Source organism: Ixodes scapularis, unplaced genomic scaffold (genome assembly GCF_016920785.2).
Source record: "Ixodes scapularis isolate PalLabHiFi unplaced genomic scaffold, ASM1692078v2 PGA_scaffold4__175_contigs__length_147842914, whole genome shotgun sequence".
NCBI classification, from domain to species: domain Eukaryota; kingdom Metazoa; phylum Arthropoda; class Arachnida; order Ixodida; family Ixodidae; genus Ixodes; species Ixodes scapularis.
Window position 1 is genome coordinate 28,927,620 of NW_024609879.1, and position 15,813 is coordinate 28,943,432.

Below are 15,813 nucleotides of genomic sequence, written 5' to 3' on the forward strand. Positions count from 1 at the left end.
AGGAAACATTGGGGAAGACATGAAGTCGCTCTTTACAATTTCTCGTCTGCTTACCACCACTTTACGAAGAGAATTCCTTCATGGACCTTACAGCGTAATACTGTTCACAACTCCTAACATAGCCAAACACAGTAAACGCAAAGAAGCAACTTACTAACCATCTGGGTAAATCTGATTAAACAAACAAGAGGGAATGCCCTTGAGCTTGCGACAGGAAATAAAATATCATGCACAACATCAAGATTTCAAAACACAGACGGACATCACACCTGTTTCTAATGAACAATATAGGCCGAGAAACTTCTTCCACTCGATGGCAAAACACAGGAAAGGCATTCAACTAATTTCTGGGTTTTATTATTGTTATTGATTCTTTCACTGTAGACTTGTGGTCACTCTCCTTAGTCAAAATTTTGTCAGTACTGTTCTATGAGGCCACACAATTATTACATAAGATCACGTGTTTTGACAAAGCTGAATACAGATCCTTATTTTTCTGCAACATTTATACTAAGTTCAATCAGTCCTTAATACGGGGTTTTGTCGCATGAAGTGTTCTATGAGTCGAGCGAGACTTTATAGCGGTCCTTGGGACAGGCCATGCCGTGGCTTATGCATTACTGACTTTTCTTTGTTACTTTCCGGTATATGGCAAGCCGCATTAACTTTCTTGTAGGTCCCAGCTGCGCCAAGCGGGTAGACCCACCGTCAAACACCCCCCCCCCCCCCCCCCCTCGCCCCTGCAAGCCGCTCTCTTCAATCCACTCAGAGTGTTCTATGAGGTGAGCAATCATTTCTAGCGGTCTATGGCACATGCTGTGGTGGGGGTTTATGTAAAACAGGCCTTGTCCACTTTGATCCAGTGTTTCTTAACGAAAACGTGGACCTCTTTAGTTGGATGGTGCACGGCTGCATACACATGTACCCGGAATTTATAAATATTTGTATTTATATATATATACAGAGCTTTCTACTTCAATTCGAACAAAAAAAAAAGAAAAACACAGCGTGAGTGTTTTTTAATGCCGCCTTCACCGTATGTTTGTGGGGCTCTGAGGACATTACATAAGGGGAATACCTTTCGCAGTATGTTATTCAGAACTATTTAACCAAAATTTTGATAATATTTTTAATAATGATTTTATGGGATATTTTTCAATTCTAGTTTCAAAGGCAGTTAATATTAAAGACTAACCCAATTGACACAATTTGCGAATGGCAACAGTTTTGAGATATACAATCCTAAACATCTGCCTTTTCGTCGCCCGATAACAAAATCTTGCGCTCAGAACGCCTCAGGATGTCGTGCGGACGTGGTTGCTTCGGACGTACCTCCACTATCCTGGAAGTATGACGCCGATGCTTCCAGTAAGGACACACTGTCGAGATACTGAGGACGTACCCGGTACGACTGCGTCACTCTTTTGCCCACCATTAACGGTTCGAATTCTCGAGCTCAAGCTGGAGCGCGGTTTTTGCACCGGACATTAAACATGCAAAAGTTTGACAATGAATACCTCGAAGTCACTTGGCTTTTTGTGATTGGTTTAAATCGGTATAGCCTTTTATATTGACTGGCTTTTAACACTGCAGTTGCAACATGGTCGATAAAGCCCTTAATTACAAAGCTAACAGATTATGGTCAATTAGTCAAAATACTGTGATAATTATTCCCTTTACTAATGTCCGCCGAGTCCCACGTACACGCAGCGAAAAAGACATCAACGTAACTCTCACGGCCTTTTTTAAAAATTCTATTAGCTTTCAAATAGAGCGCTGTGCGTGCATGTAAAACGACTTGTAGTATATAATCATGCACATAATTGTTACAATGGTTTGCTATTCACCCAATTACGTGTTGGATTGTTTTATCGCAACCTTTAAAACATAAGCAAACCATCCAGTTTGATACTGAAAATGTATTCTATTCGGCAATAAATCAACAAACTACTACTTTGTTCGCCTTTGGCTTCATACTTAAAATAACAGGCATGTGCGAGTCATAAATTTTGGGCTTAAACTGAATAATGATTTGAGCTTATTAACTTTTCAGTTGGATATCACATAGCTTCTGCACCTCTCACTATGCTCGCGAATTCTGGGCTCGTTTACAGCAAGTCATCCAGCAGCCGCAGGTTACCTTTAGGGCCTCCGACATTTCTCTTCTCTTGACCTAGACGGCTCGTTTTATATTTTGTCAGAACACTTTCTGTCTGTCACGAATTCTAGGGGTGCAGCCAGACTTCTACGTAATCCGTTACAAGTAACTAAATTACTTGTAATCCCTTACATTTATCAGTAATTTAGTAACGCATTAATTACATATTTTCTAGAGTAATCTTAAAGTAATTCCGTTACATTTTTTACGTAACGGATTCCTTGTAATCCGTTACATTTTTTTTTGTCAGAACCAACCCCCCCCCCACCCCCCCAATTCTAAATAAAGTTTTTTTTTTTTTTTTTTTTGTCAAGTCGAGCGCAGTGACACTGTCACGCGAATCGACCAGCGCAAAGAGAGGCTTGGCACTCTTCGGTTCCGCAAACCCTTTTTTTTGCAACACCAAGCCCCTGAATCTCTTTTTTTTGGGGGGGGATGAAGACGATTCGTCACATGCGCACTCGTCACAGGACGATTCGTCACATAGGAACATTCGTCACAGGATAACGCGTCATGCGGGCAACTGGTCACATCGATCGGGCAGGGGACGATAGTAAATTGTAAATTTCAACAACTGCCAACATTCGCTGATGGGGAGTTTCACGACTTCCCACTGTCACATAAACCAATGGTTAAAAAAACTAATCTTACAATACTCCTCCGCTTTTACTTTCATTATATTACGAGTCTTCAGCAGGTTATCTCAGTTGCTGGCTTGAACGAGCAATAATCCCACTGGCGGCCAAATCACTTTTTACTTTCGCCTTACATACCCCTCTTCGAGAAAACCAATAAGTATCGGAATTCTTTCTGCTGAATGTGTACGAGTACCCCTCGTGCAGCATCATGGCTCCACCTCCCTCTGTTGCGATCACCTCTATCCTTTGGAATGTAGTCAGAGTTCAAAAATAGTCGCTCTTATATGGCCTCCGCAGTTACCGTTCGGGGCGGACCCAGAAGCTAAAACGTCTGTTACAAATTTTTTGACCTTGAGAAGCGAAATACATGCTAAGAGGTGACCAACTTTGTGAGGCCGAACCAACATTCAATGTTCGGGACCGAACGAGAAGCTGAAACGTTTGTTACAAATTCTTCGCCTTTCAGAAGCCAAACACATACTAAGATATGAGGTGAGCCACTTTGTCCGCCCGAATCAAGTTGAACAATACATTTTTGGGGGGACGAACCATTGTGGGACCGGTTGGCCGCGTGACGAGTCTTCCTATGACGAATGTTCCTGTGTGACGAATCGTCCTGTGACGAATCGTCCTGTGACGAGTGTGCATGTGACGAATGGACCGTATCCCCTTTTTTTAGACCCCAACATCAATGTAAAAAAATCCAAATGAACAATTCTACAAAAAAAAAAGGAGGGGTGGGGAGGGCAAGTCATTTCCGCTTTTTTTTACTTCCTTTCTTTTTTCTTTGCGATCGAAGACGGGGAGAGGAGGACACCAAGTGATTGTGCGCCTCTTCAAGAAGCTCGAGACGGTAAGTGCACTGAAAAGAATTAACAATGTCCTTCTCGGACCATTTTCATAATGTCACAACACGAGACAACGCTCCGTCTACCCTACCCTTTTTGTGAGTCAGCTTTTTGCGAGCACTTACAAAATGGTAAGTCTTCCTTTCTTCTTCTTCCTGTTTTGCCCCAGCAGGACGCATCTTATCTCAAGCAGATATTTTTACAAATAAAACATAATGGTGGCTGACGTAGACTTGATATTCTGGGCTTGAGGAGGAAGTGAAATTCGTGAGTGGGGCCATAGCGCGGCTTACTTAGTACTCTACCCTTTGCTGCCCGTGGCATCAGCGGACGTCTATCGGGAGAACACCAGAGTAAACTGCAGTCGGTCCGTGCTCCGTGCGTTTTTAAACGGCACCAAGAAAAGTACACACGGCAAACGTGCGTTTACATTTCCTTGTTTTAACTGACGCTCTAAGTAATTGTTGTTATGAGTGTCCTTCTTTTTCTTTTATTACTTATATTTATATACTGGAAACCTTTTTTCAGTCACCAACGTCTCAAGTGAGGCTCGAACTATTCATAACCAAAGGAAGAAGAATATCGAGCCAAACCTTATTTATTATTTATTTATCCCCTTACTGTTACAACTATGTTTTGCTGTTGATGACTTCTACAGCTTCGCGATTTAGACAATGGAGAATTTTAGTAGATCGTTCCAATGACTCCGATAATGATATCCGATACTTCACCGCCGTCTTTGCGTATGCATCATATCGTTATCGGGTACCGTTATCGCGGGTATCGGAGGTATCGGAAGGATCTACTAAATCTCTCGAATAGCATGGCAACGGCTGCAACGTTGAACTTTGCTCTACATCTGGGGTAAATAGTACTTCGCTTGCTTCGCTGAAAAAGCTCAATGGAAAGCATGAAGCATTCGTGAGGAACAATATGGCACTCCCATCCAGTGCCTCAGCTCAAATGGTGTTCAGCGTAGCAGTGACATATTGAGTAAGAAATAACGCACAATGTCTGACGGGACTTTCGAGAGCCAGCTGTTGCTCAAAATACTCAAGGTCATTAAATGGAACAGGTGGCAACAATAAGAACTTGAATAACCCTCATCTCTTTGATTCTTACTTGAGAACATTAATGTTACAAGTAACGCCACGAAAGTAAGGGATTACTTTTTGGGGTAACGGTCACTTCCTTTCATGGGAGAGTAACTGTAATTGTAATAAATTACAATTTAGCCTCGAGTAATTGGAACTGTAATTCGTTACTATTTTTCAGTAACGTGTACAAGTCTGGGTGCAGGGAGGTTCAAACTCAACAATTTCTCATAGATAGCTGTAGAAATATATTATCACGAGCACCTTTTTATATGCAACCCCCCCCCCCCTCCACCGTTGATAAGCACAACCGTCAACCTCGCCAGGCTCGACGCGCTGCGTGCTAAATTTCCGCAACTCCGGTTGGTGTTCGACGGGGGAGCTCATATGGCCAGCGACTAGCCATCAAATGTAGCTCGTGAAAGTTAATTTCTACAGCTACATGAGAGACATTACGTTTGCTGTTTTCTGTAACCTTCATCTTTGGGTTTTTTAGTGTAGAAGAGGAGGCAAACAATTAACATTGGCCAAGGGATAAATACTAGCATGTACCGTTATGGTCAGTCGGCGGCCCGATACGGTTCATAATGCAGAGTGGCGTGGTGAGAAGGGTGCGTCCGTGGCAGACATAAATTGTAGCACCTTAGCTCTCCACCTTCTCTCTGTGTTTGTCTTTTTTTTTTTTGAAACTTGCCTTCCCTTGGCTATGTTCGCTGATACCGTTAAGAACCCATTATCGCACCCAATGAACGCTGGCGACCGATGACACCGCCTGGCAAAGTGTGCCTACCCAAAACGTCCTTGCTTTTTGTCTTTTGACTCTTTTGGACATATTGTTTCTCAGCTGTGCATCCTCATATTCAAACAGTAACCTCAAATGTACACAGGGAGGCTGCTGTCAGCAGAAAAAAAAACCGACCGCTGTAAAAGCGAAATGTGAGAGCAGAGCAAAAAACCACTCTCATTGCGAAAACGAACCAGTGATGCGTCAGATTTTTGGCGTGGCTTCTATTTTGTTTTTACCTCCAAACCTGTCAGTTCATTTCCAACAATAAATGTAACAAGATATATAAGTCTAGCAGCGTATCATAATACATCGCAAAAAATATTTCACTACTGAAACACAAAAAGATTTCGCAACTGCATCTTGATACAGAAATAGAGATACTCAAAAGTGTCGCTAAGATCATATAGCAATACTTTCATGTCGTGATGTTGCCCGGATTTTGATTCCTCATTCGTTTTACATTGCTGCAGACGCCGGTTACTTGTTTAAACATCAGCACTGTATGTCTGTGTGGAGGCTGATGCTCATGGCCTTAATGGCAGCGAATAATAGCAGTTGACGAGAGAAAATATGTTGTGGCCCCGTTTTTCATGCAGAAGAGGGGCTGTGCATGTTGTTGGCAGCATATTGGCTGCTCAGCACCCAGTACGAATACAAGGCCACCAACGCGCTGGTTGCTCTGGGCAGGCTTTTCCTTGGCTTGAGCGACACAACTCCAAGGACAGTCGTAATCGAAATTTTGAACAAAGTTTGCAGAGAGGTATGGGGTCGAAGAGGTGTTTTTGAGCCGTTTTAAACGTTTGTAATGCGCTTTTCTCGCCAGTATTATCAGGTTCATTTTTAGTTTGCCTCCAGAACGAATGATAGAAATGTTGAGCACTTTCTGTGATAACTTATGCTGACCTCCTGAAGGCGAGGAATGCTTAGAATGTAGCTGTACGAGTTCCTCATCCATAGTCCTCTTCCAGAACTTTATAATTTTCCTTGTACGTGAGCAAGAGGATAGCGTCTTGTACCGAAATATTTGCTTTTTTTGCCGTAGAGTGCAGCAAGTTGATTATGTGATATTTTTCATTTCATGTTTGCAGATAGCACTCTTTATGTCATGGAATGGCATACATTGTATTTTTCATTTGTCTCTTAGGGTTCAATAAACGTTCAATTAAACACATTCTAATTGATGTCGTAATGAGCTTCCCTTACTGAATTACTGCTGTGGTTCCGTCAAGGCCTAGAACACCCCTCCCCCCCTACCCTGTTTCCAATTAGTAATCAAATGCGCATAAAGAGACAAGTGATAAGTGAAGATTGTTGCCTGAAATGTTCTGAAAGAAACAAAACATGTCACTTGAACTCCTAACAGGAAAGCTCCCCTTGCCTCCTTTGTGGCAACCCATGATGCTTACAATGGTTCAGCCGTGCAGTACGATGCTTGGGGCCACTGCTTGCTCAGGGGGGCGCCGTAGCACTTCCCAATTGCCCCCGGGGTTATAATCTGGCTCACAAGGAGCTGTTTTGTATTACTAAATAAGTTGCGTTCAGTGTGACTCATTATTTCTTTATCGCGTGCCTCATATGTGGTGGTGTGGCTATCCCCCTAAGTGAAAAAAGTGTAAGTGTGTTCAGTAAATATGATAAGCTGTAAATCATATAATAATAATAATATAAGAATATGCAATACCATATATGATTTTTGTACAATTTACACATTCTGATATGTGTATTGGACACATTTCTATAATTTTTTCACCGGGGCCTATACTTCATTTCACCCTTCGTTCGAGCGTGGCGGACACTACCAGCCAATCCAGCGTCGAGAGAGCGTCATATGACCTGGAACTCCACTTAACCGAAACTTCGCGTTATACTCTCCCGGCTCCGGATTGGCTGGGGTGGCCCAACATTCACTGGGCCACCCCAGCGGGCACCCATCCATGCAAAGCACCCTTTCCCAAGGGTGTTATGAAGCACCCATTATGAAGGGTGCTTGCCTGAACATTATGAGGGTGTTAGCTCTGGTACAAACTGATTTACACCCTTAAGTGTGTAAAAACTTTTACTGTGCACTGAAGGATTCGCTTTCCCATTAGTGCCAGTAAGCTTGTGTAAAGTGAAAAATACTGTGACTGAATATCGTTGCACTGTCCCCCCTATTGAAAATTCCATCAAGCTACGTAATTTGGGACGCTGACTGCCAGTCAGCAGCCTTGGTGGAACGTGATGGACCATCAGACGTCATCTGATGGTCCATCAGATGACGTCTGACTGCCACTGCCAAGGGATTTTCATCAACAAGGGCAGCATTTATATAAGAGTAAAGCTATGCGCACTCATAAATATCGCCAAATGCCTCGATAAAACAAAATGTTCGAGAAAAAAAAAAAAACAAAAAAACAGCACCACCGCGCATCGAACCCGCGACCACAAGCATACAAATCGGACATCGTTTCCGCTATGCTACACCACAGTTACAGACACTCGATTTGACTATTCGTTTTATACAAAATGCTTTGGCTGCAAATGCAGTTAAGCCGTCAGCATGTTATGCAAAGCACCCGTACATCACTCGCCGTACTTCAGTTCTACTCACCTGCCATGTAGATTACTTTCGCGTCGTAGAACGATCCTTTTGTTCGCGCATCACCGACCCAGTAGAACTGGTACACCCTGTCGTCTTCAACTACACCGCTAAAGTCCCTTACATCGTCGGAACTCACAACAGGCTGGGTCTTGTCGAGTAGAAATTCTACTAAAACATAAGACATTGTAGAGCCCGGGCAGGATCGACAGGTTGGAGCAAGTGGGCAAACAAAACGTGTCGAGAGCGATCGTTCATGAAAGCTCGGCGAAGCCTCTATGGGCGAAGCGAAGTGCAAAGTGTCGTGCTCGGCGCTTCGGCGGGCTTCTGATCAAGGTTGTCGGTCGGTTGCGTGTCATATCTCTAACGTCAGCGGTTTTATGGGCTCATGTCCCAAAATCGTTTTCTCGTGCATAGATTACTTTTCGTATTCATAGATTTGACGAAATAGTGGTATCCGAACGAACTTTACGTCCCTTGACCGTACGTCTGTCTGCACGTCAAAGCTTTCTGACGTACAGTCAGAGACAATCGATGTACAGTCAGAATCACCACCAAGACGTCCTGATGGCATTTCGCGGCGGCCGACTGCCACCAGGAAACCATCAGAAAGCCGACAAGTGGAGTCTGACTGGAGTTTGACTGTCGGTCAGAGTAACTTGTTGGCCAATCAGATATGCTTGACGTACAGTCAGGCACAGTCAGCGGTCCACTAGAAAACATTGACTGCCAAGCAGGGTTACGTTGATGGATTTTTCCTTCGGGCCTACACCTAAAGTTACTTTTTTTTTCTTTTTTTACTGCTGCATTACTGGAGGATCTGAATAGTGGGACCACGGCCGGTGGTCGCAACGAGGGTCGTAAGACGTAGCACTCAAAACGTTCAATAAATATTGAGCAACCTCGCAGTTGAGTTCTCAAACTTGAGCACCCGAAATTGTTGACAATTGTCTGAGGAACAACAAAATTTCCTGGCTGTCTGCGATATATTATATATGAAGTGTATAACTACAGCCACTTTCTGCCAGTGACTGGCCGAAAGTCAATGGCCAGTGGCTGGCCAAACAGGAATGGCAGGGGGTGGTCAAACGTGAATGGCCACTGGCTGGCCGAAAGTGACTGGCCAGTGGCTGGCCACAATCTAATGGCCACTGGCTGGTCAAAATGACTGGCCAGAGGTGAATGGCCAGTGACCGACCAAAAGGGAATGGCCAGTGACAGGCCAAAGGTGAATGGCCAGTCACTGGCCTAAAGCGAATGGCCAGCGACTACCATAAAGTGAATGGCAAGTGACCAGACGAGGACGACAACACTGCTATTGCCGAGCACTTTGGCCAAGCTTGGGCCATCGATAATCTGGTTGGCCATAGTACACTTGCCAGCGATGGCCCATTCACAACGTGCTGCTTGGGCCTGTACTTAAAGGGACACTGAACTCTTGCAAAATATTTTGAAGTGCCTGAATTGGATACGTATGTCACAAATTAAAATCTCCGCGAACAACTTTTGAGCTCAGTAATTACGTTGTGAGATACATCTTGAGCTATGAAAGAGTCCGAAATTAGCATCTAAACCGAGAAGTAAATTCCAAAGTTGAGGGTTGTTTCGGTTTCGATCCAGAAGTAAAACATGCCTCCTGGCGTAAGTATTTCTCTAAACACCGTTATTGCTTTCAGTATAAAACGTGACCTAGGCTCACAAGAACCTGGCTGCCTTGTATAAACAGGAATGATTGGTGTCCCTTAGTGAATCCAGCATGCATGCTTGTAACGCAACGATAATCTAAACATCCGAGTTTTGCCACTGCTAGCTTTGCGCCTGCTTCACGAGTGGTAATTTTAGTGGGCCCCTAATAGTTTCCCACGAGTCTCAGCTCGTTCTAAAATTAATTGATATAGTGGTTTTCGATGACGCTCAGTAAGTTTTTAATTGAAGCCATAGGTATATTTTCACTTATCAAAAAGTTAGTTCGCAAATTTTATTTAATTGGCCAACTTTCGCAAGTAATACCCACCCACATACTGTCCCCCTGGTCGTATAACTCACTCACTCAAACCGCATAAGTCGAGCATTAAAGGCTTCTTTTGATACAAATCTGCAAATATAAAAAATAACAGAGTGTTTATATATTAGAGCGCAGCTCTTAGGAGCTCGTTCCCGTGTTTTCCGGCGTCGGCGTCAGCGTCGCCATTGGCGTAACCGAACTAGGAGGGAGGAAAAGGAGGTGGGGGGGGGGGTCTTCCGTACCCTGCTCTCCTCCTGCTCCGTACCCTCCCATTTTCTCCCTACATAAATAACAATATAATAAATAATTTATTTAAATATATTTATACATTTATACAAATATAACATCTAAATTATATATATATATATATATATATATATATTGTAGCGGAGACGCTGAGTGCGGGGTGAACAAAAGACATAAAAGAGAAGCAACCGGCACGCGACGAATGGAACGCTCGTCGTGCTCGTGCGTGTGCGCGAGGCAGTTGGAAGCCAGCCACCGAAGATGTCGGACCTCTCTGTGCGGTGATTAAACCAGTTAAAAAGGAAAGCAGAAATTGTAACAATATATATATATATATATATATATATAGAGAGAGAGAGAGAGAGAACAGCACCTGGGAACAAAAGACGGCACTCGAGAGAAATATGCTCAACAAAATATTAGCCCTTAAAGGAGTTAGCCGAGGAGGTTGCCAAAAAAGTGAGATTGATGAAACGTTTCGGGCCTGGTAGGCTCTTCGTCAGTCAAGTGAGAACACTTCGTTCTCCTTTTCTTCCAATCAAAGAAAAAACGGCCGGAAAAAAGAAGAAGTTAATTGGAAAAATGGTTACCGTTTAGCGGGTACCTACTCAACTAAATTCTCGCTTAAAAGTTTAATATATCTCGATACCAATGCAATAAATACTATGGAAATAATTAAATATAATATTATTACTGCCATTCTTATCATAAAACCAGTTTTTGGGACATGTGGTTGGACATAAGCCAACTATACCTGGTGTCATGTGAAGCCAATGAGAGGCCCAATGTTACGCGTTTGCTCGTGTCACATTAAACGATGAAGCGAGAAAAAAAAAAAAAGCAACAGTGCGGTACCGATTAGAAGATCTCAATTAGATGTCCATAAAAAAGACGGCAATGATCCTTTCGAACTGCTAAGGCCCTTCGGTTCTAAAGTATTAAATTTATCGATAAATTCAGATTCTTTACTTTTTCGATCTCTGGTGGTTCGAAAGCCCCCCTGGAGTATAATAAAATTAAAATCAGAAAGTCCGTTATGTCCTGCGGAGTTTAAGTGACGGGAAACCGATCCGGCAACGTGTTTACGTATATGACTTTTATGTAGATTCATGCGTTTTCTTATGCTTGTTTTAGTTTCTCCTATGTATTGAATTTGGCATTTTCTACATTGAATTAAATAAATAACATTTTCCGAATTACAGTCAAAGGTACCATTTATTTTTCAATTAAAGTTACTCGCTGTGCTACGAATAGAGTTAGCTATAATTATGTCCCCACAGAAACTGCATTGGTTATGATTGCACTTTGTGCAACCAATCGGGACCAGGCTACGTCCGATGGAGTTTCGGGACTGTTTAAATAAATCTAATAAATTACGTGGTCTCTTAAACGCTATACCAGGGGGTCGAGGGATAACTGCCTTTAAATCTGTGTCCATGTGTAAAATATTCATGTGTCGTCTAAGAATATTGTTTATGTTTGGAAGTTTTGACTGGTAAGGTGAGATTAGTCGTAATTCATGATTATTTCTTTTCGGCCGCTCTACTAAACACGCGTTCCGAGAGATCGCTCGACTTTTTGATATAGAATTATTTATTAGCGGCAAGGGGTATCCACGGTTAATGAAATCCTCTCCTAGTGCTCTAGCTTTTATATCAAAATCCTTATCTTCTGAACATAAGCGTCTTAAGCGTAGCATTTGACTGTATGGTATACCTTTTTTGTTTTGTATTGGATGACAGCTTTTATAATGTAGAAATTGACGTCTATCTGTAGGTTTTCGATATAAGGTTGTTTTCAAACCATTTTCAGTAAGTCTTACCTTAATATCTAGAAACTCTATTTCTGTATCAGAGTATTTATACGTAAATTTAATATGTGGATTAAAATTGTTGGCAAAATTAATAAATTCAAAGAGCTTATCTTCCCCATTATTCCAAATTATAAATATTTCGTCTAGGAAACGTTTATAAAAAAGGGGTTTATGCGGGAAGGAGTTAAGTAGCCGCTCTTCTAAAGACATCAAATATATATTTGCATAGCAGGGAGAGAAGCGAGATCCCATTGCTGCGCCATGTATTATTAAATAATGCTCATTCATAAATGTGAAGTTATTAAGTTCTAAGCTAAGTGCATAAAAATATTTAAGACGCTTTTACTAACGGTGAGGTCGTTCTCATTAACAATATTAAGAACTGCTTGAATACCTTCATCATGCGGTATATTAGTGTAAAGAGACACTACGTCCATTGCGACAAGCAACGTAGTATTAGTCCTAAAATCTATTTGGATATCATTAATCAAATTGAGAAAATGAGAGGAGTCTTTTACGTAGGACGGGGCACCGGCTGCAGTACTTTTAATTTGTTCGTAAATAAAGGCGGAAATATTCTCTGTATTAGTACCTATTCCCGAAATAATTGGTCTACCTGGGTGATTTTGCTTATGTACTTTCATTAGCATATAGAACTGTCCTGGTCTCGGATTTTCCTGAATGAGATACGTAGAAATGTTTTTCTCTATTTTCTTATTATCTACTACGTATTTTAATTGTGTTTTTATTGTCTCTCGAAACTTAAGTGTTGGATCATAATCTAGTTTTTTTTATAGAACTTAGTGTCGTTCAGTTGTTTAATTGCTTCCGATACATAGTCGGCTGTGTTAACTATGCACATACCTCCCCCTTTGTCAGCCTGGGTCTGTTATGATACCTCTGTTATCCGTCAGGTTTTTTTAAGCATTGCCTATCCTTATAAGTTAAATTATTATTAATTGGTCTGTCTTTTTTATACGCTGATAAAACATCTTTCTGGAGCGCCTCTATGTATTTTATGACATTAACGTTTTGTTTATTCAACGGCGGAATCCAATAGGATTTGTGTTTATATAAAGGCTCTTGATAAGGAGCTCCTTTGAAAAAAACTTTACAGTGCAATTGCCGTGCAAATTCATTTAAACCTTTGTGCAAGTTCAGCATGGGTTCAGAAAAAAGCTATCAACCACGACTCAACTCGCATCAGTTGTACATGACTTCGCCAATGCTATCAACAAAAGGAAACAAATTGATGCGATATTTTTGGACCTATCAAAAGCTTTTGATAGGGTACCGCACTATCTACTACTAAAAAAACTGCAGCGTGTAGGAATTTCTCCCCGCCTTGTGAACTGGATTTCTGCGTATCTGACGAACAGAACGCAGTTTGTAGAAATTAACGGTTGTCAATCGCAAAATCTTGATGTCCTGTCAGGTGTTCCCCAAGGGTCTGTCTTGGGACCCCTTTTGTTCTTGATATATGTCAATGACATAGCTGACGACCTTGACTCGGGTGTGACTGTGAAAATGTTTGCAGACGACTGTGTGATTTATACTACTTTCATTAACACCTCGGACCAATTATTGCTTAACGAAAACTTGTGTAAAATTGCTTACTGGTGTGAGAGGTGGCAGATGGTTATAAACTACTTGAAAACATGCGCTCTTACAATAACACACAAGAAATCTCCTCTCGAATATACGTATCATGTCCGCGATAAACTCATTGAATCAGTGAATGACGTAAAATACTTAGGTCTAACTATTAACACGAAACTTAGCTGGGACACCCACATAGACAATACTTGCGCCAAGGCCTACAAAAAACTGTGTTTTTTAAGAAGGAAATTGGGAGCGTGCATTTGGACTGTAAAACTTTCAGCCTATAAAGTCCTAGTTCGCCCAGTTATAGAATATGCGTCAATCGTGTGGGACCCATATTTAAAGAAAGATATAGAAAAAGTGGAGAGGATTCAGCGACTAAGTGCACGATTTATTTTTTCTGATTTTAGGCGCCTCTCCTCGGTTTCTGAAATGTTGAATAGATGTGGGCTAGAATCTCTCGAAGCCGGGCGGAAATTCGCAAGATTAAGTTTTTTTTTTATAAAATTTATCATAACGAAACTGGCTTAAGTAAAGACTTGTATATTCAGCCACCTCCTCAGCGCTCAGCAAGGCTAAACCACTCAAAAAATGTTAGACAATATGCTCCTAGAAATAATCTATTTAAGTACTCATTTTTTGTACGAACCATTGAAGACTGGAACTCACTGCCGTAAGACTGCGTGAACGCTTCAACATCCAATAGTTTTGATTCCTTTCTTATAAACATGTTGTAACCCTCTCCTGCTAGGATGGTGGAAAACCATCCGCAGTATTTCCTAAATAAAATAAAATAAAATAAATCATCACTATTGTTGCGAGGAGTGGGGCAAAACTTTAATCCCTTCTTGAGAACTATCTCTTCGTGTTTAGAAATTACATAGGAAGAATAATTGAATATTTCGGACTTTTCTCCACCCAAATCTGTCGAATGTTCTGAGTTACATGGATTAGTATGCTGTGTTCTATTAATTAGGCGTGAAAAGAAGTTTTTCCATTTTTTTATTAGGGTCGAGAAAAAATCCAAGAGTACATTATCTCTAAGTGCCTTACGTAGTTTAGTATTAATTATTTCTCGCTTCTTTTTATGTATGTAATGCTGCAATTCTTTTAATATTATTAAAGGTAAACCAGGGGAAGTTTTTAAAATAATATCGATCTGAGACTCTAAAGCACGAATATTTTCCATTGACTGCTGTATTGTAATGTCCAGTGAAGACATTCTAAAATTAAAAATAGCGCTATCCCATGTCTGTACATTTACATGGGATAACTGTATGGTTGGAGCTGTATGTGTGTTATGAAAACCGAACGGGATCTTTTTTTTATGTGCGGCAGTTTTGCAAAAAAAGTTTATGGGATTCAAATCAAATTAATTTATCGAAACCAACGTGAAGATTAAAAAGGGGTTGGAGAAAAGCCTGTAGGAGTCAATGTGAATCCGTCAAACGTCGGCGTTTACATTGTGGAGCGCGTCGAAAACGACCCGCTAAGGGATTTCTATTACGTGCGGAGCCATCCCTCACACTTTGCCGTGAAAGCTGCGGGAATGACTCCGGCAACGATAATAGAACAGAATCTGAAGGCGTGCCAAAAGAAGGAGGAACAACCCCTGAAACCTGCCCACTATGTATCCTCCTCCCTCGGGCAACATCTTCAAATTCAGGGGACGCAGGTGTAAAGGGACACTTGCACAGCAAGAGAGTAACTAAAAAATCTTTGAAATGGTTGGCCAATTCAGCTATACCCTCCCTACTTAGGTGTAACCCATCGAAAGACAAAAAACGATGAGGGGTCTCAAAAAAAGAACGGTGATTTAAGAATACCACATTTTCGTAAATAAATGAGAACTCCCTCAGAAAAAAGATTAATTCAAAGATTTTTTCGTTAATCCATCGTATGTAGCCTGGTCCACGGGGCCTAAAATTATCCTCCAACCGGGGAGGAACGCTAGAGATAATTATAGTCACGTCCGGTCGTTTTTGCCGAATGTGTAAAATAAGATTAATTAATAAAATGGCGCACTGGAAAGGCGGTAAACGGC